General features: G+C 40.4%; 1 protein-coding gene across 3 annotated transcripts in view; it reads left to right on the top strand.

Moving 5' to 3' along the window:
• Positions 1-3202: 3202 nt before the first annotated feature.
• Positions 3203-26522, top strand: part of CEMIP2 (cell migration inducing hyaluronidase 2) — an 87343-nt gene continuing 64023 nt past the window's right edge. Inside the window, exon 1 of one of the 3 annotated variants that reach the window (XM_039544645.1) lies at positions 3203-3295. The gene's annotated coding sequence lies outside the window, so the exon portion shown is untranslated. Of the gene's footprint in view, positions 3296-15665; positions 15797-16163; positions 16294-26522 lie in introns of those variants that run through there. The other 2 variants (XM_039544643.1, XM_039544644.1) reach the window with 2 other exon arrangements.

Below are 26522 nucleotides of genomic sequence, written 5' to 3'. Positions count from 1 at the left end.
TTATGCAGAAAGCAGCTACCTGCCTCCTAACCAATGTGAACATGTAACACTTGTGCTCTTGTCTCTGTACTGGCTTCCTGTTCATTTTCAGGTGTAATTCACATCCTTGGTGATGGTTTTTAAAGTCTTAGACCAACAGTTTAAGATAGGCTGGAAATCCTACAACCAAGCTGAGGATAAAATCTTCAGGTGGAATCCTGGACCTATCAAAGTCAGTAGCTAAACTTCCATTGACTTAAATGGGGCCAGGGTTTGAATCCACCATGTTCTTCATGCAAGGCAAGATCAAAGCATCTAACTATGGGACTCAGAGGCATTTGAGGCTTTTGGAACTAGATGGGAATGCCTCTCCTCTTCTTCCTCCCCCTTTTGGTTCAGAGCAGATATGACTTTAAATTTGAAGAAGGAAGCTTGAGTTCCTCATTCTCTATGCCAACAACTCCTGACCACAACTAGACCTGCTATAATGTATAGCAGTGAGAGGGAAGCATTAATCATATAAGGGGGGTTTGTTGGGTTGTTTTTTTTATGGACATTAGAAATGAATACATAGCACATTTGCATGCATTTCCTCATGTGTAGTAGGATGTCTACAATTTGAAATCAAGTCTGGTTTTTTGTTTTTAAAGAATTATGAGTATTTTTAGATATTGTACCTGCCCTTGAGTTCCCCCTGCTAGTTTATGGTTTCACAATCACTCTTTCCTGATAATATTTTTTTTCTTTCCCTGTTCGCATGTGAAAGCCGGACACTGACTGGGAAACTACTTTTTCCTCCAGTCTCTTTCAGTGAAAGTCATTCCAGGTGGCACTTCTATCCAAGTCAGTTTAAAAATAATTCAAATAGAAGTTTTGGGTTTTTTTAGTTTCATTTCCTTTTCTTTCACAGAAGAGATTCTTGCACATGAGCTCTCGTATCTTTAAGTATGCTTATGCAGACCACAAAAGTCAAGGTGCTAAATAATTTGCATTCATTGTTGTTTTTCTATAGCACTGAAACTAACATCAGCTAAAGCAGTTAATGTTAAAACAGGATAATGGTACTGATTAAAAACCACTGACACTGGCTAAATGAGATGAGAAAAATAAGATTGACGTATTTCCTGCCTAATTGAATAGCTATTGTGGGTCAAATACTCCCTTTTTCACATAAAAAGACCTGGAAGGAGAGGTCTGACCTAAAAAATTCCACTCCCAAACTGTCTAATCTATTAATGAAATTCACCTCTACAAAGAACAACAAGGTCTAACTACACTGGAACTCTATTTTGAGTATTTAAGAGGTGACTAGGTATTGTGCAAGCTCTGTACAGGGGTGAATTTCACCACATGTTGTTGATGTGCCTGAAATTGAAGTAAATAATACCTGTGGTAGTAAACACTCAGCTTAGCAGTAAGTGTTGGCAGAACTACGCCCTACAGCAAGGTGTAAGTAATGCATGAACCTTTGTGAGGTCTTTCTGTTCAGTGTCTGGGCATTTCCCCAGAATCTCTTATACGTTTGTTGTATTTTTTGTAGATCTCAGCTGTAATATTTTTTTTCCCCTAGCCTGGCTTGAGTTACTACCAGATCTCTCATTTCCATAAAGTCTGAGCTCTGTGTATTACTGGAATGAAGAAAATTGCTTTGGTGAATATATGTTGTTATAACATCTGTGTGCTCAGCCTGAATTTTTAATTTAGATATCATTGCCTTGGAGATGTTTGCTGTTTTGAGCTTTAGTTGTATTAACAATCAAGTTTAGTCTGTTGCTGGTTGCAGCCTGTCTTCTGCTACACACTGCTAAGCCCATGAAGTGTTGTGGAGGTAGGATTTAACTATAAAATGTTGGTATCAGTCCAATATGTACATCTGGCTTGCTCAGTAAGTGTACTTCTGCAGCAATATAACAGTAGAAAGGGGGAGGGAAGTGGAAGAAAGTAATAAAGTAAAGAGACTCAATTAATGAGTAGACATAGACTCTGTAGAAAAATGAGCAAAATAAGCCCATTATTCCCCACAACTTCTCACCCTGCTGGAGATCAGCCTTCTGTGAGTATACTGGAAAGAAATCAAACTTGCATTACAGGCTGTAGGGTGTCTCAATCTTTTGTCATGTTCCCAACATTTTTTATTAGGTATTTTTCCTGTATTTTTTTTTTGGGGGGGGGGGGGCTATTAATCATCCTATGATTAAATGCTAATGTTTCAAAAGGGCAATAAGGAACTGATGATATGTTTCGGTCAAAGGTTTTGTGCATTCTGAAGCTGTCATGGTTTTATTGTTTCTTTGTATGAAGCATTTGACGAATAGGTGCATGTCTCAACGGAATATCGTCAGTGAAGCTCTCTAGAGAGCTATGAGCTAGTTTACATCAGAGCCATTTCAGCTTTCCTGTTCAGGTTGAATGTTTGTAGGCATGGCAGCAAAAGATAAAAACACACTAAGAATCCTGCAGGAAGCTCTGGTCAGATCTGAGTTTTAATGTAGTTCTTAGACTTAGACTTTGGGGAGTCTATGGATTTATGAGAAATATAAATTCCTTTGAGTGGGCAGATACGTTGTGCTCATCAGTTCAGTGGGAAGCTTTAATCTTTAATACCTTTTTCTTAATCATTTTGTAATAAACTCAAGGGAACAGGTGGCTGTCCACCTGTACATGCAAAGCTGTTTGCTCATAGCCATCTCAGTCTTTTTTTTTTAAATCAGCTGCTATAGATTGAATACAAATAACTGACACAAGTAAAATCAGAGTATAAATTCAGAGGTCCAAATATTTAAACTTGGATGCCTAAAGTTAAATCCAGGTTTGGGCACTGAAATAAGTGGCATGTTTTTCAGGGGTGCTGAGCGCCTATTCCTTAACTTGAAGCCAATTAAAGTTGTGCACGCTCAGTCTCTGAGAATTAGGCCATTTCCATTTAGCTGCCTAAAGATGTTTCTCATTTTAGACCGACAAGCTTGAAAATTTTGAGCAGTGATCTTAAAACCTATAATCTCAAGTGATAGTCTTCTCATTTGTACCCGTTAGCTTACAACAGTCTTTTGTATGAGACACTTTAATTCCTGTTTTTGTAGGTCAGAAAACAAGAGGGCAGGATGATATCCTGAGCAGAGCATGTTACAGATAATGGTCTTCCTGTAACAGTGATTACTCTTTATATTCATTCTTCTCCCAAAAGGAAAAGGGTTCAGTTTGCCATTTGTTGGCCATCTATGTTGCCAGAACACTGCAAATTAACTGGAAGAAAATCCTGTCCGTTGTATGCATTTTTATAATTGCTTTGGGTATTCCTGCAGTGAAAATAAACAAGGTAAGCTGTAAAGAAGCTTTATTCTACAATATGTAATATAATTAATTGGATTACATTCTAGTTTATTTCCTGTTATATTGGTAATATAGAAATATTTGGAGAACTAACACCTCAGAATCTACAGGTGGCAACTGAAAGACAAAACAACAGTAAAATGCTTTGTGTTAACAGGTCATCTTGCATGATGGTTCTTTCACTTGTATTGATTTTTGGTATTCTATTTTAGACTTGGTTGAAATAGTCCATTAAAGTACTTCCCCTTGAAATGCTCTAGTATCTCAAGGTTGTTGCAATTTACTTACTACATTTTCAGGGATACACAAAACACTGCTACAGACAAGTTTTTTTTCTCAGAGAAAGTGAGTTACAAGCTAAATTCAGATTCTAAGCATTTTTGGCAGCTGTTCTTATTTGCCAGCAATCAAGAAGAAGAATTACATCTTTCTGCTTTTTCCAGAGTTGTTTGTTAATGTTTTATAATTAATATACATTTTAAAACATTTTAATTTGTAAAAATATTTACACTGTACTCCTATCAAATTTATAGTTGCTAACTTAACTTTATAAAAAAAGGCAGATTTATAAAAAAAAAAAAAAAAAAAGCAATAATGCTTTTTTGTGTGTGTGAAAGAATCAATCTGTCTCCACATAATCGAGACAAAAGGACACAATGTTGTAACAAATCTGTCTGCTTTTGTATATAGTTTGGATTGAGGTCAGAAACATGTAACTCTTAGGCTCAATTCTAGTTGTATTCCATGGAACATATGGCAAAATCAATTTCTATTAAGATCAAATAAAAGTGAAAGTTTAGAAACACGGCCTTATTAGATGAAATGTTTATAAGTAAGGATTTTAAACTGGAAAATTTATTTTAAGTAATTATATTAAGTCCATGATGTAAAACACAAACTGTACCATAGATTCTAGATAGTTTGAACTAAAGCCAGGTAAATAATTTTTAGTAAATTATATATCTGCCAAATTTAACCTCCTTTTTAGTTTGCGAAATGCCTACAAGCAGCTTGTAACTTTCTTGAATTCATTATTTACCAAATAATTTAAACAAATGCTTCAAAGGGCTGTAGATTGTTGCTGAGCATTTCATTGTGACTACAGTATTTCATATTCAAAACTCAAGCTATCTTGGGCTATGGCTGTACTAGCACTTTTGTTGGTCAGGGATGTGAAAAAGCAACCCCGCCCCCCATGACCGACATAAGTTTCACCGACAAAAGCACATAGTCAACAGCACTATGTCGGCGGGAGACGCTCTGCTGCCGACATAGCTACCACCGCTCATTGGGGGTGATTTAATTAGGCTGGCAAAAGAGCTCTCTCCCATTGGTATAGAGCAGCTACACAGGAAACCTTACAGCAGTGCTGCTGTAGTGGTACAGTTGTGCTGCCGTAAGGTCTCTAATATAGACATAGTCTTGATTGGACGTATATAATTACATGTTGTTGTTTCTTTTCCCTGACTGGATAAGCATAACCTTTAGTTTCAAGTTTCTGGTACAAATCCTCACACTCATTCAAAATTCATTTTCAATTCATATTTTAATATTTACTTCAAATTTATTGCTTCAACAAATATTCTTGCTAGTAAATTTATTTGTTACAATATTTGCAGAAAGCTAACACAAGGGGGTAAACACAACAAAACAAATATAATTTTTATTAGAACAAACGTTAAAATATTTTTAAAGTGTTCATCCAGCTGTCGTCTCCACAACACACATGTATATAATTAAGTAGGATATGTAAATAGGCTATACATTTTTAATAGTGTGTGGAAATTGATCACATGACTGCCGGGAAGAGCATATCTATTTTTGTTCACATTAGGGTAGTTAAACAGTCAATAAATGTACTAGAGCTGGGCCCTGATTCAATACTAAGATGCCACAATTATGTATGTTTTACCTCGACAACTTTAAATGATATCACACTATGCATCTGCATGTTTTGTTCCTATATTGAAGGTGCCACTTGGTAGAGGAATGTAAAGTGAAAAATAACATTTGACTATTCCAAGCCCTCCTGTCTCCTCCCCTATCTCCTGCTTTCCATCTATGTCATTTGGTCCTCTGACACCTTGCTCATCTCCATTCCCTCCCCATGTATCTTCTGTATTCCCTCAGCATCCTTCTTGCAGAGGCTCTGCCTGAAGGGGATGATAGCTTAATAATAATAAAAACACAAACAAAACAACTTTTTTGTTTCTTTATGCCTGACTTAAGGACTTGGTAATGGTTTGTTCCAAAAGAAACACGGGTCATAGGCCTCTAATTTGGAGATCAAGTTATTGGAGATCCTTAGCTCTGCTTAAGAGATTTTAGACAAATTGTTGAGAATAAGTGCTCCACAGGAACCATCTTAATAACCATGTGCACCTGAAAGGTAGACAGTCAGCTAGAATACTTCCTCTCCTTTCACATATCCTATTCACAACTGTTGTAACCACAAAACAAACATAACTTAATATTATACATGTGTTGACTAATATATTCTGGTTAGCATACATATATATTAAGCTGATAATATATATATACTGCCATATATATTCCAAGCATTTAAGTATACATATTAAGTATTAATAGCAGTTATATAGGCCAAATTGGCCTGTACCGTTATTATAATCCTGTTCTCTTATGCTAAGTATTCCATAACAACTTGCATTAGCTGGAGTTAAGTTTTGGCTTAGGTAGATAGGAAAACTGTCAGTATCAGGACATATAATAGTTTCTTCATAGCAACAGAAAGGGAGTTTCCCTCACAAACCTATTTATTCTCATACAGGCCTAGGAGGTGTCTTCATGCCTCTTAGTACCTGGAATGCATGTGCTCAGAACAAAGATAAGGCTACATCATGACCTGGAATGCATGGGTTCAGAACAAAAGATAAAGGGGTACATCATGGTACCAGAAACAAACAAGGTAAAAAAGTGGATTGAGTTCAGTTTCTGGTGAAGTATATAGTACCTTTTACAGGTAAACAAGTAGGTTATAAAAAGATGGTTTTAGGGATGTAACTTTGTGGGGCATACCTTCTGTGTAAGATGAATGTAACATTGATGCTCTTTGAGACTGGTATCATACAGAACCTTTTCCCTGTACCATAATAATAAGCCTGACTGACATTGGTTATTTGATCTCTTGAGTATATTTCATTAAAAGAAAAAAAAGAACCAAAGTGTGGTCAAGCAATTAACTATACAATTTAAATACATGCCACACAAAAAAATGTTGAGAACATTAAGTTTGCAAAATTACATACTTCAAAGTCAGAAAAAGAATTTCTTGATCAGTGACAGTTGAGAAGCTAATGCTTTGCAACCCTTTGGATGGACACTTGGATCAATGCTCTGTTCGATATTGCAATATACGAAAGGCTCACTTTGCTTGACAAGGTGAATTGATCGTTCTGTGATCGCTACTGCCATTTGATAATTAGTTGGGGACTCCTGTTGACTCATAAGTCGTATGTGCACTTGTGATGGATAAGAGTTGGGGACTGAAGATGTGTAAAGAGAATGTAGGGTTTTGTTCTATTAAGGATCTGTCTGTCTGTGTTCTTATATCATGTCTCTCTCCAAGTGCTTAATTTAGTGAATTTGCCCAATCTTAATGGTAAAACCTGGACTCAAGACCCAGCCTGAGTACTTGAGCTCTCTGTTGGAGAAGTCTGCCCAAATGATGGGGAAATAACTCTATGGAGGTACTACAGCCTTGACCCTTACATCTGCTGACTGCACCAACTCTGTGGATCCATGCAGCTGTAATTCCACCACCCAGTCTCCCAGCTGACCCAGCACTAAGGCATAATTAAGCCCTTCATGACTACTGCTACTATTGTTATTATTTCTTCATTTGCATTATAATAGTACCTAGCAGGGCCACAAAGACAGGAGTGCCATTATGCCATACAAACACATAGTAAGACATAGATACATAGCAGTCCTTGTGCAGAAGAGATCACATTGTAAATAGACAAACACAAAGGGTGTGAAAATGGGGAACTGAGTCACAGAGACACTGGTGTTTTTCAAAAACACTTAGCATTTGCTTAGCTCCACTGCCACAGAAATCAACAGTCAAATTCCCATTGACTTCTAAATGCTCTTGAAAATCCATGTCACCAAAGATGATTGCGAAGTACAGGAGGTAAAATGTACTATTTCCTTTTTCTTATTTCTGGATGTCTTAAAGTCTAATAATATTCCATTACTCCCTCTTCTAATAAGACAGCAGTTTTTAAAGTTAAAATTCAAAATGCATTCAAAATTACAACAGGGAGGAATTTGACGTTTGATGTGTGACTATGTTATGTTCTTTGGGGGTTTTTTACATTATATTTTAAGTGTGCATTTGTCTTTCATCTTAACAAATGACTCGTAATATGAATAATACCTTTTATACAAATATATTTAAAAAGAACAAACTCTTTTTTAAAAGAATCTCGTAAAATCTGGAACTAAGGCAACTAGACTTAACAGGTGTAGGGCCATGAATAATACAAATGCTCTTTAAAGTTTTTAAAATCTATTTTTCTGTAAAATATCTGGTATAACCAAAGCATGTGACGGTATTATATAGTATAAAGTTTTTACTGGCATTTTTTAAAATGGCCACATAATTTGTGGCTTTTGGGAGCATGGTTGTCATCACACGGAGGTCTTAATACAATTAGTATGACAGACCATCACATATGCTCTATATTGTTTGCGAGGACCCCAGTCCTCCACACTGTTAAGTTTGATGTGACTTTTAACATTATTTAAAAAGAAAATTAAAATGTTAAATTTGGGTTTCTTGTGAAAGACAGGAATTTGAGACTGTATGTTTTCAACATTGTCTAGTTTATTTGGCTTCCAAAATATTATTTTTGATTAATAGCCAGGGCATAATATTAAAGGGATGATAAACTAGAACTGTGTATTGCAGAACAGTTAATAACAATAGTGTGTTTGTATATATATTACTATGACCTTATAAGCCCGACAATGCCCACTGGCAAAGGGCTCACTGTCCGTAACTACAACTGTTATCAGACCTGACACATTCCTCCTTCTGCACTATGATTGCTTATCTCTTATTCTTATTAGATAGTCTTGACCCCGTGGCAAACTCCACTACACATAACACAACCGTTATCATAATAGTTATCAAAAAAGTATCTTGTAACGTATTGCATGAAAACTGGTGACACTCATATAATTAATATTTTAGTGTGTTACATAGGGTTAGCATGTAAAAAGTTATGTAGGTGTGCTAGAACTACGTTACTAAAATATGTTTAGACCAAGCAATCCAAGTAGAGCTGATAAACAATTTGTCCTAGACAAAGGAATGCTGTTTTGTCTGTTTCCCTGTGTCTCCAGTGTAAATTGAGCAAGGTGATGCCAGAGACAGTGGAAGTTATATTTACATCTGAGTCAACAGGAAAAGCAATTGAGAAAAGGGCGAGGACTGGAACATAGCATGGAGTCAACTTCCTGGAGCACAAGCAGCACAGGAGAAAAGCTTTATCTGGGGATACACTCCAAAAGAATACATTTCAAAGGTTTACTGAACTGTAAGAAGAAGGGGAGAGAAACCCTTAGTTATCCATCACTTAGTGGACAAAGAGAATTAGGATTCTTTGATTCTGTGAACGGTGGATCTTTCTACCCGAAGGGCTGGAGATACACACCGCTTGATGGAAGTTAAAAAGCTGCTTAGGCAAAGATTGTAACTGGCTAATGTAAAGCTTTAGTCACTAGAAAGTGTTATTTTGTTTTATTTGTAATCATTCCTGACTCTTTTTTTTCTTGCTTAGTATGGCTTAAATTCATGTATCAGAGGAGTAGCCATGTTAGTCTGGATCTGTAAAAAGTGACAGAGTCCTGTGGCACCTTATAGACTAACAGATGTATTGGAGCATAAGCTTTTGTGGATGAATAGTCTGCCATGCATGTGACAAAGTGGGTATTCACCCACGAAAGCTTATGCTCCAATACGTCTGTTAGTCTATAAGATGCCTCTTTGTCGCTTAAATTCATGTTATTAATAAATTTATGCTTAGTTATACTGTAGATCATCTCAGTGCTGTTATAATAAAGTGGGGTGTGCATCCTCAGTTGAGCCAACAGGCTGGTGTGGCAGTGGACTTGCTTATTTTCTGTGAGTGTCCAATGAGAGGGACTGGACATTTCAGAGAGATGCCTCTAGGTAACTTGGAACTGGGTGCATTGAACGTTACCTGCAAGGCAAAGTTTAGACTGTCGAGTCTCAAGGAGTTTGGCGGTGAGGTAGATAGAGTGGGTGGTAGGGAATTGTCACAGTTTAAGCTCCAGCAAAGATGTCTTTGCTGAGGCAGGGAGGCAATACAGTGATTTACAGTTTTGGGTTCCCTGAGGAAAACGTCACAAGATCACAGGTATAGGAATTTAGGCTATTGGATTCAATGAGCCTTAGGTTTGAGCCAATTTGGCAATTCTAGTCTCGGACAGTGATCAGCACCAAATGCTTCACAGAAAAATGCAAGAAACCCACACATGCAGATGTGGGATATAATCTGGACCTTCAGTGAAAATCTCATCTTAATCCTTATTATTTAAAATTAATTTTAATCCTGAATTGTGAGGCTTCTCAAATATTACTTTTTAGCTTCAAACTGCGGAATAAACATTAGTTATGGTATTCCCATTTCATCCCTTCCTTCTGACAAACATAGGCCCTTATCCTACAAACACTGACACATAGCATGAATAACTTTAAACACGTATGTCCATGTTTGCAGGTTAAGAGCTATAGGGCCTGCAAAGAGTTACCTATGCACATATCCTTACTCCCACAGGCAGGGACACCAGAAGAGGGGGACAGATGGGGTGAAATTCCCCACTCCTGACACATTTGGTAAAATTTTGTCCACCAGCTGGTAGCGCTGCTGTGGCCTGAAAGGCAGCTTTGTGCCAAGCTGGTGGATCTTCTCCCCCTGCCCAGAGAGAATGGCAGCAGAAGAACTCGGCTTGCTACTGCTGCCAGCTGGTGAGGGGTGGCGCTGCCTCTCAGGGGCTTCCCACATGCTGCCAGGGAGGATGCTGAGGAGCTGTCTGTAGTGGTGCTGGTTCTGGAGAGGGGGCAATTGGTGGCATGGGGAATGGTACCAGAATTTTTTTTTTGTTTAACTATGTAGTCTGTGCAAGCCTCCCCCCACCCCAGGAGTCTGAATTCCACTGCTGTCCCCTAGGAATGGCAGAGGCAGCACGGGGTAAGGCTGGCTGTCCCAGATGTTTGACTGGAGCGAAGGGTCCAGCCTGTCAAGTGGCACTAGCGAGGAGCAAAGTGGATGGTGCAGAAAAGTACCAGCAGTAATTCAATTTTGTGGCTCAGGAATCGGGATAAGATTTGGTAAGGCCCATCCTCTGCCTGCCTTGACTCACCCAACTCCAGCCTCCAAACCCTCCCCTTCTACTCCCCAGGGTGTCTCAATTGCCCCCTCCAACCCTGATCCTATTTAGTAAATTTTGGAAAACATTCAGTAATTTTTTAAGATTTCACCCTCCCCGCTGCTTATGAACTGAAGTGGCTCCCTGCCACATGTAGTCCCATTGAAATTGAAGCACTTTGCAGGTATTTTGGGTATTTTAACTGAATTATTGATCTCTTAATTTGCCATATACCTGTATATAAAAGTAAACAGTTCTTTGCATTACTGGAAACTTTGCTTTAGGGATGGATGGGAAATGAAATGAGCACTGGGAGGACAACTCATTTTAAGAGGTTGGTCCTTCTGCTTACTGAAAGCAGGAAGCATATCCCTCTGGCCAAGTTCCTTTTTATTGATTTTTGTAAAAGCTGCATTTAGTGAGTATAATTTCTCAAAGGAGAGGAAAAGCTTAAGTCCTAAATATTTAATAGAGTTCAGGGAGTACTGATATTAAATTCCATGAGCTTACTTTTTATAGTGGAAGCTCAGTGGGAATATTTCAGATTTATCATTGTTTACAGGAGACCACAGAGAGGAAAAAGAACAGGAGTACTTGTGGCACCTTAGAGACTAACAAATTTATTTGAGCATAAGCTTTTGTGGGCTAAAACCCACTTCATCGGATGCAAAGAATGGAACACACAGAGAGAAGATATTTATACATACAGAGAACATGAAAAGGTGGGAGTAGCCATACCAACTGTAAGAGGCCAATCAATTGAGATGAGCTATCATCAGCAGGAGAGAGAAAAAAACCTTTGAAGTGATAATTGAGATGACCCATAGAAGGTGTGAGGATATTTTAACATGGGGGAAATTAGATTCAATTAGTGTAATGACTCAACCATTTCCAGTCTCTGTTCAAACCTAAGTTAATTGTATCTAATTTGAATATTAATTCAAGTTCAGTAGTCTGTCTTTGGAATCTGTGTTTGAAGTTTTGTTGTTGCAAAATTGCCACTTTCAAGTCTGTCACTGAGTGGTTAGAGAGGTTGAAGTGTTCTCCCGCTGGTTTTTGATTGTTATGATTCCTGATGTCAGATTTGTGTCCATTTATTCTTCTGTGTAGAGAATGTCCGGTTTGGCCAATGAATATGGCAGAGAGGCATTGCTGGCACATGATGGCATATATCACGTTGGTAAATATGCAGGTGAACGAGCCCCTGATGGCGTGGCTGATGTGATTAGGTCCTATGATGGTGTCACTTGAATAGATATGTGGACAGAGTTGGCATCGGGCTTTGATGCAAGGATAGGTTCCTGGGTTAGTGTTTATGTTTTATGGTATGCAGTTGCTGGTGAGTATTTGCTTCAGGTTGGGGGGCTGTCTGTAAGCGAGGACTGGTCTGTCTCCCAAGATCTGTGAGAGTGAGGGGATCATCTTTCAGGATAGGTTGTAGATCTTTGATGCGCTGGAGAGGTTTTAGTTGGGGGCTGAAGGTTACAGCTAGTGGAGTTCTGTTATTTTCTTTGTTGGGCCTGTCCTGTAGTAAGTGACTTCTGGGTACTCTTCTGGATCTATCAATCTGTTTTTTCACTTCAGCAGGTGGATATTGTAGTTTTAAGAATGCCTGATAGAGATCTTGTAGGTGTTTGTCTCTGTCTGAGGGATTGGAGCAAATGCGGTTGTATCTTAGAACTTGGCTGTAGACAATGGATTGTGTGGTGTGTCCTGGATGGAAGCTGGAGGCATGTAGGTAAGTATAGCGGTCAGTAGGTTTCCAGTATATAGTGGTGTTTATGTGACCATCACTTATTAGCACAGTAGTGTCTAGGAAATGGACCGCTTGTGTGGATTGGTCTAGGCTGAGGTTGATGATGGGATGGAAATTGTTAAAGTCATGGTGGAATTCCTTGAGGGCTTTTTTTCCATGGGTCCGGATGATGAAGATGTCATCAATGTAGCGCAAATAGAGTAGGGGCGTTAGAACAACGCTTTCTTAGCTCTCCTCCTCTAAGTCAGAGAGGAGGATCACTGAAAGTTTCTTGATGTAAAAGGTCAGGCATAAAAGTGCATGCAATTATGAGCCTAATATGCTCATGCACCTATTCTGATTGAATAAATAATTCAGGTCAGACTAAGTGGAAATCTGAATGACCAAAACCTGCATTGCATAGGCAAACAGTAATTGCATGTATAAATTATATGCCCAATGTATACTTTATTTTCTAAAATGGGGGACTTTGTATATAGAAACACCCTTGATTTTCATGCTCGCTTTGTTTATCATAGTATAAGTCTAAGATGCTCCCATTGTTTAAAACAAACAAAAATAAATGACCTTGCAATTCCTTCAGCTGAGGCATGACAGATTACTTGTAAGTGAAAATGCCCTTATGCATGTCCATTTTTCATAATTGTGATGGATTTATGAACATATTTGCACATGTAATTATGAACTTGACTTTTGAAAAAATTGGGCCCAATATAATTTGGAATAATTAGACTAGTATAATTAACTAGAGTGAAGAAGGAAGGGGAAAATGCTGCCTTATCCATATATCTAACAGCTTGTCTTCACTACAGTGTTAGCTCCAAGGTATAAATTGAGCGTTAGAGCTAACCTGATTCCCTTCCATGCACAAAAATCTTTTGGGTGAGTTAAGTGGTATATTAAGTGGGTTAAGTGGTATATTAAACTCTAGCTAGCTGGCCCATGGAGGTATGAGTTGAAGCTTGTTGAGAGCTGCAGATACTAGATATAGTAATATCATAGGTATGCAGCTACAGACGATAGCTGCAGTTAGCATAATTTATCAGATGCTAGTCCAATCACTTTGTGCTGCTAATCAAATCACTCTGTGTAGTTTGAGTGCAGTTTTGCAGCTCTCACTTGAGTGAGGCTAAATCAGAGTGGAGTGGCTCACGTGTAAGTAGGGTGACCAGATGTCCCGATAAAATTGGGACCGTCCCGATATTTAGGTTTTTTTGCTCTGCTGGCAGCACTTGCTTTTTTTTTGGTTTTGTTTTGTTTTTGCTCCACCGGCGGACACTCACCCCCCTGCCAATGTGTCCCAATATTTTCTCCCTCTCATCTGGTCACCCTAAGTGTAAGTAACTGGAGCTACCTGTTGCTTTAAGCCAGGGGTAGGCAACCTATGGCACGGGTGCGGAAGGCGGCAGGCGAGCTGATTTTCAGTGGCACTCACACTGCCCATGTCCTGACCACCAGTCCAGGGGGCTCTGCACTTTAATTTAATTTTAAATGAAGCTTCTTAAACATTTTAAAAACCTTATTTACTTTACATACAACAATAGTTTAGTTATATATTATAGACTTATAGAAAGAGACCTTCTAAAAATATTAAAATGTATTAAATTAAAGTGGATGCGGAACCTTACATTAGAGTGAATAAATGAAAACTCGGCACATCACTTCTGAAAGGTTGCCGAACCCTGCTTTAAGCTGTAATGTTTACTTGCAGCATGCTACCCAGCCACTAGATGTCTCCTCTGCTATACAGCATTTCAGACATTGTGTTGGTCCTGGTAAACAAAGAGTTAGTTAGAACTCAAGCTGTGTGGAACTCTCTTTGTCTTTAGTTCATAGTTTTCTTTAATAGTCCCCTATTTGAGAAGGAGTGTGGCTCTCTATAGCATGACAAGCAGTGCAAGGTCGTACTTCTCTCCGATTCCTCTCCCTTACAGTCAGTCGTGTGTGTGTGTGTGTGTGTTGCAGAATGTTCCCCAACTTCCCCCACAACATAACACAAAGTGATTATTATTTGAATTCTGGTAATCCACAAAATGACCTATATGCTGCCCACATCTCCATGGGGAAGGACAAGTCACTGCTCAGATGGTAAGAGGGAAACAGGATGAGCACTGAATGGAGGGAGGGAGGCGATGGGCGTAGGTGCAGAATTTGCACGTATGCTACCTGCATGCTCGGGTGGACGGACGGGCGCTGTGGGGACATAGTTCCGGTTTTAATTGGTCATAAGATCATTTTCCTATCCCAGACAGTGAATAAGAGAAGCTCCTTCTGCGTGCTCCGGAACAGCATCCAACCCAACCCCCCAAGGAAGCGTTATTGAAAACTTCACATGTGCTCACAACTGCTGCTGGCTTTAAACTTGCAATTCTCCCTGTAGTGTAGATGCTCTCCTGGTCTGCAGTGCGACAGACAGCAAAATGCCCTAACAGCAGAACGGGGTGGATTAGTGGGGTGCGGGCGAGCTCACCAGGAAACGATGAAAAGGGGGAAGGAGGCTGAAGAGGTCCAGCGGTGAGACTAGGGTGACCAGACAGCAAGTGTGAAAAATTAGGACGGGGGTGGGGGTAATAGGAGCCTATACAAGAAAAAGACTCCAGAATCACGACAGTCCCTATAAAATTGGGACATCTGGTCACCCTAGTTGAGAATGAGGGTAATACAAGGGGACTGGAGGGGAGAAGAGCATGGCTGGGATGTAGGGAACTAGGAGGAGGGGGCAGGGTAACATGGGGTATGGAGGCAGAAGGGGCTCACGGGAATGTGTGGGGGTAAGAACAGAGGAAGGTGCTGGAAAGGGAGAGGAAGCGCGGGGGCTGTCCAGGGGGGCGCACACGCGGGAGAGGCCGCGGGGAGACACCCGCGCTGCAGGGGGGCTGGACGCAGCGGCTCCCCCCGGGTACGCTCGCGTGGGAGGGGCGTGACATGCTGCCGCCGGCCGGGCCCCGAGCCCGCAGGGCGAACACCCCATGCGGGGGCCCAGCTCCGGGCTCGCGGGGCTGGGCTTGTCCCCTGCGGCGCCTCCGGCCTTCCTCTCCGGGCCGGGCAGGGCAGGGCAGCCCAGGCCCCGGCGCTCCTCCTCCGGCCCAGCCCCTCGGCGCCGGGGAAGCGGGGGTGCAGCCGGGCTGGGCGGGGAAGGGGCGGCCGGGCGGAGCCGCGTCATTTCGGGGACGGGGGCGGGGCGGGCTGTTTCCCCTCCAGGCCCCAAGGCAGGAGCCGCTGCCAGTTGCGTAAAAGCAGCAGCCGGGGCGGGGAGCCGCACCACCATGCCGCCCTGACCGGTAGCGCCCGCAGCCGCCACACGCCGCCGAGGTGAGTGCCAGCCCCGCCGCCGCCCGAGCGCCCCCGAGCTCCGTGCAGCTCTCCGCCTGCTGACTTCCGCCCCCCAACTCCGGCAACTCGCCCCCTGCTGGCTCCGCCTGTCCCCCCGAGCGCCGGACACTTCACCCCCTGCTGGCTTCCCTCTGTGCCCAGGGTTCCTTACCCCAGCCCTGCTGCCCTCTTCCCCGGCACCCCCTGCTGCTTAGCTGCCCCACACTGCTCACTCCCTGCTTCCTTTCCCTTTGCTCCCTACCCTCGGGTCCCTATTTTCATTCCCTCTGATTTTTTCAAACTCAGGTACAGTTTAAATGAACAAATCAGAGTTTCATCTGCAGCACAAAACAATTGTTTGCAGGGTTGTAGCCCTGTTGGTCCCAAAAGTTTGTATGAAACAGCTTAAGTTAGGAGCGGAACTAAAACATTTTTCCGCACCCTTTTCTGGACTGCGTAAGAAGATTGTTTTAAGAGAAGAAACTGTTACTTAAAAGGTGATAACTTATTTTGACACATTTTTTTAATTAGGTTGACTTACTGACAAATCGATTTGTAAGCAACTTTTTTTTTCTTTCTTTTTTTTGCTTTGCTTAGGAAGAAAGTTACACTTGTATCTCCAAGTTTTACCTCTTGGCAGATCATGCTTATCTTTGCTAAACTAAACTCTAGCTTTCCTTTATTTCAGTTTTAATAAGGAAATGGAAAGTTAATGCCTTGTGTTTTAAACTAAATTGGGAAGTCTCTAAAAATTCACATGCACTTAAATACTGTTTTAGGTTTGATACTGTTGTGTGTCACAGTAGTAATAGCAACTGGTATTGTAGACTTCCCTGAAAGGAAATAAAAATGTTATCATTTGATGTAACATGTTACCTATTTAAATGTGCTTTTGAAAAAGCTTATATTAAAAATAAGAGCCTGACTTAAATTTGGGGGTTAGGGAGAGAGCTAGGAAATTCACAACTTTAAATTCTAGTTAGATGTAATAGTCCACTGTATCCTAGGTATTGATGGAGTCCCTGAACAGAGTGTAATCTTTCATACCCACAAATAAATTCTTCCACCGATGGTTATTGCATGTATAAATTCCAAGCACATGGTTAGAACTGACCTCAACATGTGCAGCAGTACACAAATGCAGTGAGTTTGGGATGAATTAGCTGCCTTAACTTTGAATTCCACAGGTTTTTTTGTTTGTTTAAACCAGATCGATAATGATTTATTGTAACTTTTGTATTTTAAGTGCATTTTTGTTCTAACAAAACTATTGAATGCATTAGAACCTCTTTAATAATCCACAACAAATTTGACAGGGTGCTCTCACCTCTCAGCAGGTAATTGATGCTGTAACAGGGTCTTGCATTGTAAAAATAATCTAACCTTAACAAGTATTTTGCATTGGGGTTCTCAAATTTATTTTTCTGATAGTGTGGACCTTATCTTAATCTCATGGGCTACCTCACCTCCCATTTGCAACATATGGACAATATTCTCTCCTATTCATGATCATATAATGTTCATATGATATCTTCAGCAATCACTTACATAAAAGTAATATTAGGAAAATACTTAATATAGTTTTAGCTTCTTTTAATGAAACTTATCAGTTGGAAACAAATAGTGGAGCCTGCACCATGTTACCAGCCAGCTTTCCATCGACCACCACCAACTGCTCTGGACTACTAGTGGGCAATGAATTAAAATTTAGAAACCTCTGCTGCATTATCAGAAATGCTTGAAAGTGAACTATGATTAACAACAACAACCCCAAACAAAAAATCCCCAACCAACCAAACAAAAAAGTGTGTTTTGTGACTTTTTTTATTCTGATTGTTCATATGCACGGAATTTGCCAAATTCAGTAATTTGCAAAGGTTATGTGAATTAGTGTGATGGACTTGTTAGCTTCCATTTGATGTTATACTGAGTTTGTGGTGCTTTACTACTCGACATGGTAAGAACAGAATGGAGGATATTGAATTAAATACAAAAACGAAAAATAGTCAGAGTAGGCCTTGTTTATTTTTCTACTTTGTTTCTCATATGTGGCAGATTTTGACAATGTCTAATCACCAACTGGGGATTTTAGACATGGTAAACATGGATTGTGGGAGAAACACATTAAGAAGCTGTTCCTGCTACAATGATCATCAGTGAAACAGTTAATGTTGATAAATATAGTGTCATCTTAAAGTTTCAGAACGATCACTCTTCATTAAACACCTGGTCATGCAAGATGGTGGGGTTGCTTAGCACCTCACAAGGTAAAGGTTCTGTGGTTACACTCTGTTGCAGCCAATTATCCAAGTGTTGCTAGAAAGAGGTAGCATGTCTTTATACATAGAACTCATGTGTAGATTGTGCTTTCAGAGCACTGGCGTGAAAAGAACAAAGATTAGTGTGGTGACAAAGCATCACACTTAGCATTTGAGACATGTATGTAAAAAAAAAAAATTGTAATAGTTATGTGGTGCATATTTTCAATACATCCACAGATTGGGTGCCTGTTTTAGGTGTAGCCTTAATTCTGTCTTTCCTGTGTTTCTGATATTAAAGTTCTTAACTGTAACTTTCTTGAAAGGTAATATGCATGAAATCACTGTGCCTGCAGCTTTTACATCATCTTAATTAACTTTTGTTGAGTTTAGAGTATACTATATCATCAAGTTTAAAATGTTTTTCCCAAGGGATAATTTATGAGCACAGGGATGAGCATGAAAGTATAATGGGAGTTGTACAGCTAAATCGTTGGAATTAAAGAATATGTTTTAGGGTCTCTGAAAAACTGGCTACACAATACATAAGAACAACATAAGAACATAAGAAGGCCGTACCGGGTCAGACCAAAGGTCCATCTAGCCCAGTATCTGTCTACCGACAGTGGCCAATGCCAGGTGCCCCTGAGGGAGTGAACCTAACAGGCAATGATCAAGTGATTTTTCTCCTGCCATCCATCTCCATCCTCTGACGAACAGAGGCTAGGGACACCATTCTTACCCATCCTGGCTAATAGCCATTTATGGACTTAGCCACCATGAATTTATCCAGTCCCCTTTTAAACATTGTTATAGTCCTAGCCTTCACAACCTCCTCAGGTAAGGAGTTCCACAAGTTCACTGTGCGCTGCGTGAAGAAGAACTTCCTTTTATTTGTTTTAAACCGGCTGCCTATTAATTTCATTTGGGGACCCCTAGTTCTTGTATTATGGGAATAAGTAAATAACTTTTTCCTTATCCACTTTCTCAACATCACTCATGATTTTATATACCTCTATCATGTCCCCCCTTAGTCTTCTCTTTTCCAAGCTGAAGAGTCCTAGCCTCTTTAATCTTTCCTCATATGGGACCCTCTCTAAACCCCTAATCATTTTAGTTGCTCTTTTCTGAACCTTTTCTAGTGCTAGAATATCTTTTTTGAGGTGAGGAGACCACATCTGTACACAGTATTCGAGATGTGGGCGTACCATGGATTTATATAAGGGCAATAATATATTCTCAGTCTTATTCTCTATCCCCTTTTAAATGATTTCTAACATCCTGTTTACTTTTTTGACCGCCTCTGCACACTGCATGGACATCTTCAGAGAACTATCTACGATAACTCCAAGATCTTTTTCCTGACTCGTTGTAGCTAAATTAGCCCCCATCATGTTGTATGTATAGTTGGGGTTATTTTTTCCAATGTGCATTACTTTACATTTATCCACATTAAGTTTCATTTGCCATTTTGTTGCCCAATCACTTAGTTTTGTGAGATCTTTTTGAAGTATTTCACAATCTGCTTTGGTCTTAACTATCTTGAGATAGTTAAGACCAAACTTTGCCACCTCACTGTTTACCCCTTTCTCCAGATCATTTATGAATAAATTGAATAGGATTGGTCCTAGGTCTGACCCTTGGGGAACACCACTAGTTACCCCTCTCCATTCTGAGAATTTACCATTAATTCCTACCCTTTGTTCCCTGTCTTTTAACCAGTTCTCAATCCATGAAAGGACCTTCCCTTTTATCCCATGACAGCTTAATTTACATAAGAGCCTTTGGTGAGGGATCTTGTCAAAGGCTTTCTGGAAATCTAAGTACACTATGTCCACCGGATCCCCCTTGTCCACATGTTTGTTGACCCCTTCAAAGAACTCTAATAGATTAGTAAGACACGATTTCCCTTTACAGAAACCATGTTGACTATTGCTCAAGAGTTTATGTTTTTCTATTGTTTCAACTAATTTGCCCTGTACCGACGTTAGAATTGCCGGGATCACCCCTAGAGCCCTTTTTAAATATTGGCGTTACATTAGCTAACTTCCAGTCATTGGGTACCAAAGCCAATTTAAAGGACAGGTTACAAACCTTAGTTAATAGTTCCGCAACTTCACATTTGAGTTCTTTCAGAACTCTTGGGTGAATGCCATCTGGTCCTGGTGACTTGTTAATGTTGAGTTTATCAATTAATTCCAAAACCTCCTCTAGTGATACTTCAATCTGTGACAGTTCCTCAGATTTGTCACCTACAAAAGCCAGCTCAGGTTTGGGAATCTCCCTAACATCCTCAGCCGTGAAGACTGAAGCAAAGAATCCATTTAGTTTCTCCGCAATGACTTTATCGTCTTTAAGTGCTCCTTTTGTATTTTAATCGTCAAGGGGCCCCACTGGTTGTTTAGCAGGCTTCCTGCTTCTGATGTACTTAAAAAACATTTTGTTATTACCTTTGGAGTTTTTGGCTAGCCGTTCTTCAAACTCCTCTTTGGCTTTTCTTATTACACTCTTGCACTTAAGTTGGCAGTGTTTGTGCTCCTTTCTATTTGCCTCACTAGGATTTGACTTCCACTTTTTAAAGGAAGTCTTTTTATCTCTCACTGCTTCTTTTACATGGTTGTTAAGCCACGGTGGCTCTTTTTTAGTTCTTTTACTGTTTTTCTCAATTTGGGGTATATACTGAAGTTGGGCCTCTATTATGGTGTCTTTAAAAAGGGCCCACGCAACTTGCAGGGATTTCACTTTAGTCACTGTACCTTGTAACTTTTGTCTAACTAACCCCCTCATTTTTGTATAGTTCCCCCTTTTGAAATTAAAGGCCACAGTGTTGGGCAGTTGAGATGTTCTTCCCACCACAGGGATGTTGAATGCTATTGTATTATGGTCACTATTTCCAAGCGGTCCTGCTATAGTTACCTCTTGGACCAGCTCCTGCACTCCACTCAGGATTAAATCTAGAGTCGCCTCTCCCCTTGTGGGTTCCCGTACCAGCTGCTCCATGAAGCAGTCATTTAAAGTATCGAGAAATTTTATCTCTGCATTTCGTCCTGAAGTGAAATGTTCCCAGTCAATATGGGGATAATTGAAATCCCCCACTATTATTGGGTTCTTAATTTTGATAGCCTCTCTAATTTCCCTTAGCATTTCATCATCACTATTACTGTCCTGGTCAGGTGGTCGATAATAGATCCCTACTGTTATATTTTTACTAGAGCATGAAATTTCTATCCATAGAGACTCTATGGAACCTGTGGATTCGCTTAAGATTTTTACTTCATTTGAATCTACACTTTCTTTAACATATAGTGCCACTCCTCCCCCTGCACGGCCTGTTCTGTCCTTCCAATATATTTTGTACCCCGGAATGATTGTGTCCCATTGATTGCTCTCAGTCCACCAGGTTTCTGTGATGCCTATTATATCTATATCCTCCTTTATCACAAGGCACTCTAGTTCACCCATCTTATTATTTAGACTTCTGGCATTTGCGTACAAGCACTTTAAAAACTTGTCCCTGTTTATTAGCCTGCCTTTTTCTGATGTGCCAGATTCTTTTTTATGTGACTGTTTATCATCTGATCTGGCCCTTACATTATACTTCTCATTCCTCTGCTCCTGACTATAACCTGGAGATTCTCTATCATCAGACTCTCCCCTAAGAGAAGTCTGTGTCCGATCCACACGCTCCTCTGCAGCAGTCGGCTTTCCCCCATCTCCTAGTTTAAAAACTTAAAAATATTTTTCATATTTAAATACCTTGCAGATTGTCTTGGTGTGTGTGAGGATAATTACCCTGCAATATTACCCTCACTTTAAAGTTGAGACAGTTTTATGTGGGCCTAAAGGGAAAAAGGTAACAGAAGGCTGGTAAGTAACATAAACTAAAACAAAAAAAAAACCCTTACAATCAGGGCCGGCTCTAGGTTTGCCGGAATGCCACCCAAGCAACAGGAAAAAAAAAGAATGTCCGGAATGCTGCCCCTGGAATTGTGCCGCCCCAAGCATGTGTTTGCTTTGCTGGTGCCTAGAGCCGGTCCTGCTTATAATGCTACGCTGAGAAGAGTAGATCTTTGATCTGCTAGACAGTGATAGCCTTCCTTTTGAAGAAGCTTTAGTCAAGAAAGTTACTTTGGTGCATGGTATAAATAGACTTGCACTGACACATCTGAATTTACTGGTGTAGGATGACCTGTTGCTCATTAGAATTAGGACTGTACTGCAACAAGGAAAAAACAAGGTTCTTATCTTGCAGTATTTAGTTCTTTGAAATGCTTTGTCCTTGGAGGTCCCACTTGTGGAAATCCACAAGTCTAAAATCTTTTGGCCAGCAGTGTTGGGGGCACGTGTGCTCTGCATGTCTTCATGCCCCCCTTACCGGAGGGACTACAGGAGGAGTGCACCTCCAATTACCACTCTGTTTGCTTGCTAATCCAGAATCCTATTTGTATAGGAGGACTCTGAAGTAGTGGGGAAAGAGGGTGGGTCATAGGATTGGCATGCATCTCAAAGAACTACAGGTTACCAGTGTTTCTCAAATGGGGGGGTCATGACCCCCAGGGGCATTGTGGGACAGGTTGGGGCGGATCGCAAGTGTAGGGCCAGCGTTATGGGGTGGCAAGCAGGGCAACTGCCAGGAGCCATGCACTACAGGGGACCCTGGGAAGCTAAGTTGCATGCTTCAGCCCCTCGCTGCCCACAGCTGAAGCCAAGCCCCATTGCCTGGGACTGAAGCATATAATTTAGCTTTGTGAGGCCTCCTGTGTCATGGGGCCCTGGGCAGTTGCCCTGCTTGCCATCCCCCAACACAAGCCCTGAGTATTAGTCATAATTTACTTAATTAGGGGATTGCAATTTTTTCAAGTCTTAGTAGGGGAAGTTCCCCCTTTAGACTAAAAAAAAAAAAAAAAAAAAAAAAAAATTGTGTTGCCAGGTTGAGAAACACTGCTGTAAGGTAAAGGCCTTGTTTTTCTTCAATTTCTATGTGTCTGGGTTCCATTCATGGTGACTAGTAAGCAATTCCCAGACCAGATAGGAGGAAAGTCTTAAGAGTTCTGGCTAAATAAAATGCAGAAACATTTTTGTGAAGTTGGTGTCTGGTCTGGATGTCAGGTCCCATGAGTAATGTTTTGATATTGGATAAAGCTACAGGTAGCCACTCAGCGAATCTCTTGAAGAGAAACATTCCTAAGGTAAGCAGGGTATGTTACCGAGAGTTTTCAGAACCCACAGCAGTGGTAACTTAACTTTTTCACTTCAGGCAGTGTCAGGAATAAATCAGTGGGAACACAGAGCTCCGGCTGATGAAAGATTAGTACAAGTAAGCGTGCTCTTATCTAAAACTACAATTTATTAGATTTAAGCACACACAGACACAAAACAATAGGTTTAGAACATCCCAAATATTTACCTAAAATCGGATGGTATTGAGTAAATTGCAGCAGTTCAGCAATGGCTGGTTGCTTCCCTGCCGGGGAGTAAAGTGTCAGGAAAACCTCGGATAGCTTCAGAGGACTGTTCCAAAGTACACTCTATTATGTAATCCTTCTATAGCTAAGTTTTACAAAACACATAGATCATAATGACCCCTTACATCTAATGTCAATACATTATTTATCAACAAACATTCCTAACAATCTTAGTCATAATAAACTTTTATATCAAAGGCGCCCAAACTCCAAGGTTCTTGTCCACTTACTTGCTTTCATCTCAATTGTTGACTTTTTTTTCTCTCCCCTCCTCCCATTCTGGTTAGCACGGACTGCAAGCCTGCAAATGTATTTGACCTTGCCTCCAGAAACTCTGCTTGTTCAAATTAACCCTTAAGTAGGTGGTGGTCTATTTTTATTAATTCATGGTGGCTGAATGCACATAATATGGTTGCAATTGACTTGATCAAAATCTGGGGTACATGCACCCTTCAAATCTGGGGTAACATGTATGCCGCTTTAGATTTAGTAGAATGGACCCGGATACCCATGAGAGGGGAAAGGCCCTAGTGTTTTGTATTGAGCATGGGTCTGCTGCCCAATTCACTTGTACAGTTGGTCTGACTCAGTATGGCCATTCTTATGTACAATCTCTCAAAACACACTGACCCCTAGAATTGTCCCTGTGTGCTACAAATAAGAGAGATCCTGAATAGCATTGTTCTCTGTAGATAGTAACAAGGGTCTCTGTTTATATTTAATGTGTATAATCTAGCTTCCCAATGGTTTGAATGGGGTTTAGCAAAGAAATGAGTGACTGACTTACTGATTCATGTGAAATTTGGAAAGCTCTTTAGATAAGAATTTGGGGTGAGACCGCAACCTCTTTTTATCTCTATGGAATCCTGTATACTGTGGGTCTGCTTTAAGGTTTGAATCTTGTTAACCCTCCTAGCTGAGGTGACGGCCACTAGGAAAGGAGCCTTTATGGAGAGATGGTAAAGTGAATAGTCATTTCTAGCTCACATCGGGGTTTTATAAGAATGGTTAAGACAATAGTTTGGTGCCAGGGTGGAGGTAGTTCTCTGGTTGGTGGAAAGGCATGGCTCAGGGCTTTAAAGCACTTCATCACTATGAGGTGATGGAAGAGTGGATTGGAGGGTGACCAGTGAAGTTTGCAGCTAAGTGGACTCTGACTGAAGTGGTGTTGAGTCTTGTTTGTTTTTTAGTTGGAAAACATAGGCATTTACAAACAAGATCTTTTGGGAGGGCCATATGCAGAATTGTTTCCACTTCTTCTGTAAAGGACTCTGCTGGATGGTTTTCTGTTTTAGCTGAGATGTCTTATACCTCTGCAGAATGAATCCTGTTTGTGTGGCTCAGCCATCTGAAGTGTGCTGTCAAGTGCAGAGACTTTGGGAGGGGGTGAAAAATCTGACCTTGATTTTGAACAAAGTCCCACTCTTGAATATCCTGGGTGTGGAGGTCTTGCACTAGGTGCAGCACCTCTGTGAACCATAATTTTCTTGCCCAAGAGAGAACTATGAGGAAAACTCTGGCTGCATAATGTATGATCTCTGTGGTGACTCTGAGGATCACAGGAACCAGAGGGAAGGTGGATAATAGGCTTTTTGACCAGGAGAGGAGAAAAGTGTCTGATAGCTGGGACTTCTTCCTTCTTTGGAACAGAACAGGGGGCACTTGTTTGCAATGTTGCTGAACAACAGGTCTATCATTGGAGAACCCCATGGAGAAATGGCCTTCAGGAGGTTGATAAATTGTATAGTCATTTGCTTGACCAGACTTTGGTTCATTATTTCATTATGAAATATACTTCAGACAAATAACCAATATCATCAGGTTTATTAATATTGTACAGGAAAAAGGTTCTATATGATACCTGTTTCCGAACAGTAGTCCCGTGCAGCGATGTTACATACACCTTACGCAGAATGTATGCTCCCTGAATTACAAGTTTCAGCTGGTATTATTTATGATTTTACAAGTTACATATGTCTTCACACATGACTAAAATCCAGGCAGCAGTTTGTTCCAGTTCCCTAACTACTTGTTCTGTTCCTTCCTTATCTTTGTTTTAGATACTAGTATTCCAGGTACTGATCCGTGAAGCTTGTACTAAGACGTAGAATGAATGTATCTTCATTTTGACAGGTTTCCTATTTGCTTGTGCCAAATACTAGCGAGGGTTATGATATAGGCCTTTTTAGGCCATATCACTGTTCTAGTATTTGTGCTTAATGTTGTTAGTACTTAATGCATGCTAATATATGGTGTGAATAATGCATACTATTAATACAATCAATATTTCAGTTCTGGGTCTGATTGCCTAGGAAGGAGTACTGCGAAAGGGGATCTGGGGATCATAGTGGACCACAAGCTAAACATGAATCAGCGGTGTAACGCTGTTGCAAAAAACCTGAACATTATTCTGGGATATATTAGGAGGAATGTTATAAACAAGACATGAGAAGTAATTCTTCTGTTCTACTCTGCACTGATTAGGTTTCAACTGGAGTATTGTGTCCAGTTCTGGGCGCCACATTTCAGGAAGGATGTGGACAAATTGGAGAGAGTCCAGAGAAGAGCAACAAAAATGATTAAAGGTCTAGAAAACATGGCCTATGAGGGAAGATTGAAAAAATGGGTTTGTTTAGTCTGGAAAAGAGAAGACTTAAAGGGGACATAACAGTTTTCAAGTATGTAAAAGGAGGAGGGAGAAAAATTGTTCTCTTTAACCTCCTGAGGATAGGACAAGAAGCAATGGGCTTAAATTGCAGCAAGGGAGGTTTATCTTGGACATCAGGAAAAACTTCCTAACTGTCAGTTTGGTTAAGCACTAGAATAAATTGCCTAGGGAGGTTGTGAAATCTCCATCCTTGGAGATTATTAAGAGCAGGTTAGACAAATACCTGTCAGGCATGGTCTAGATCAGGGGTCAGCAACCTTTCAGAAGTGGTGTGCCGAGTCTTCATTTATTCACTCTGATTTAAGGTTTCGCGTGCCAGTAATACATTTTAATGG

The sequence above is a fragment of the Mauremys reevesii genome, linkage group 6 (genome assembly GCF_016161935.1).
Source record: "Mauremys reevesii isolate NIE-2019 linkage group 6, ASM1616193v1, whole genome shotgun sequence".
NCBI lineage: Eukaryota > Metazoa > Chordata > Testudines > Geoemydidae > Mauremys > Mauremys reevesii.
The sequence above is the reverse complement of the archived record's forward strand: the minus strand, read 5'-3'. Positions and strand labels throughout refer to the sequence as shown.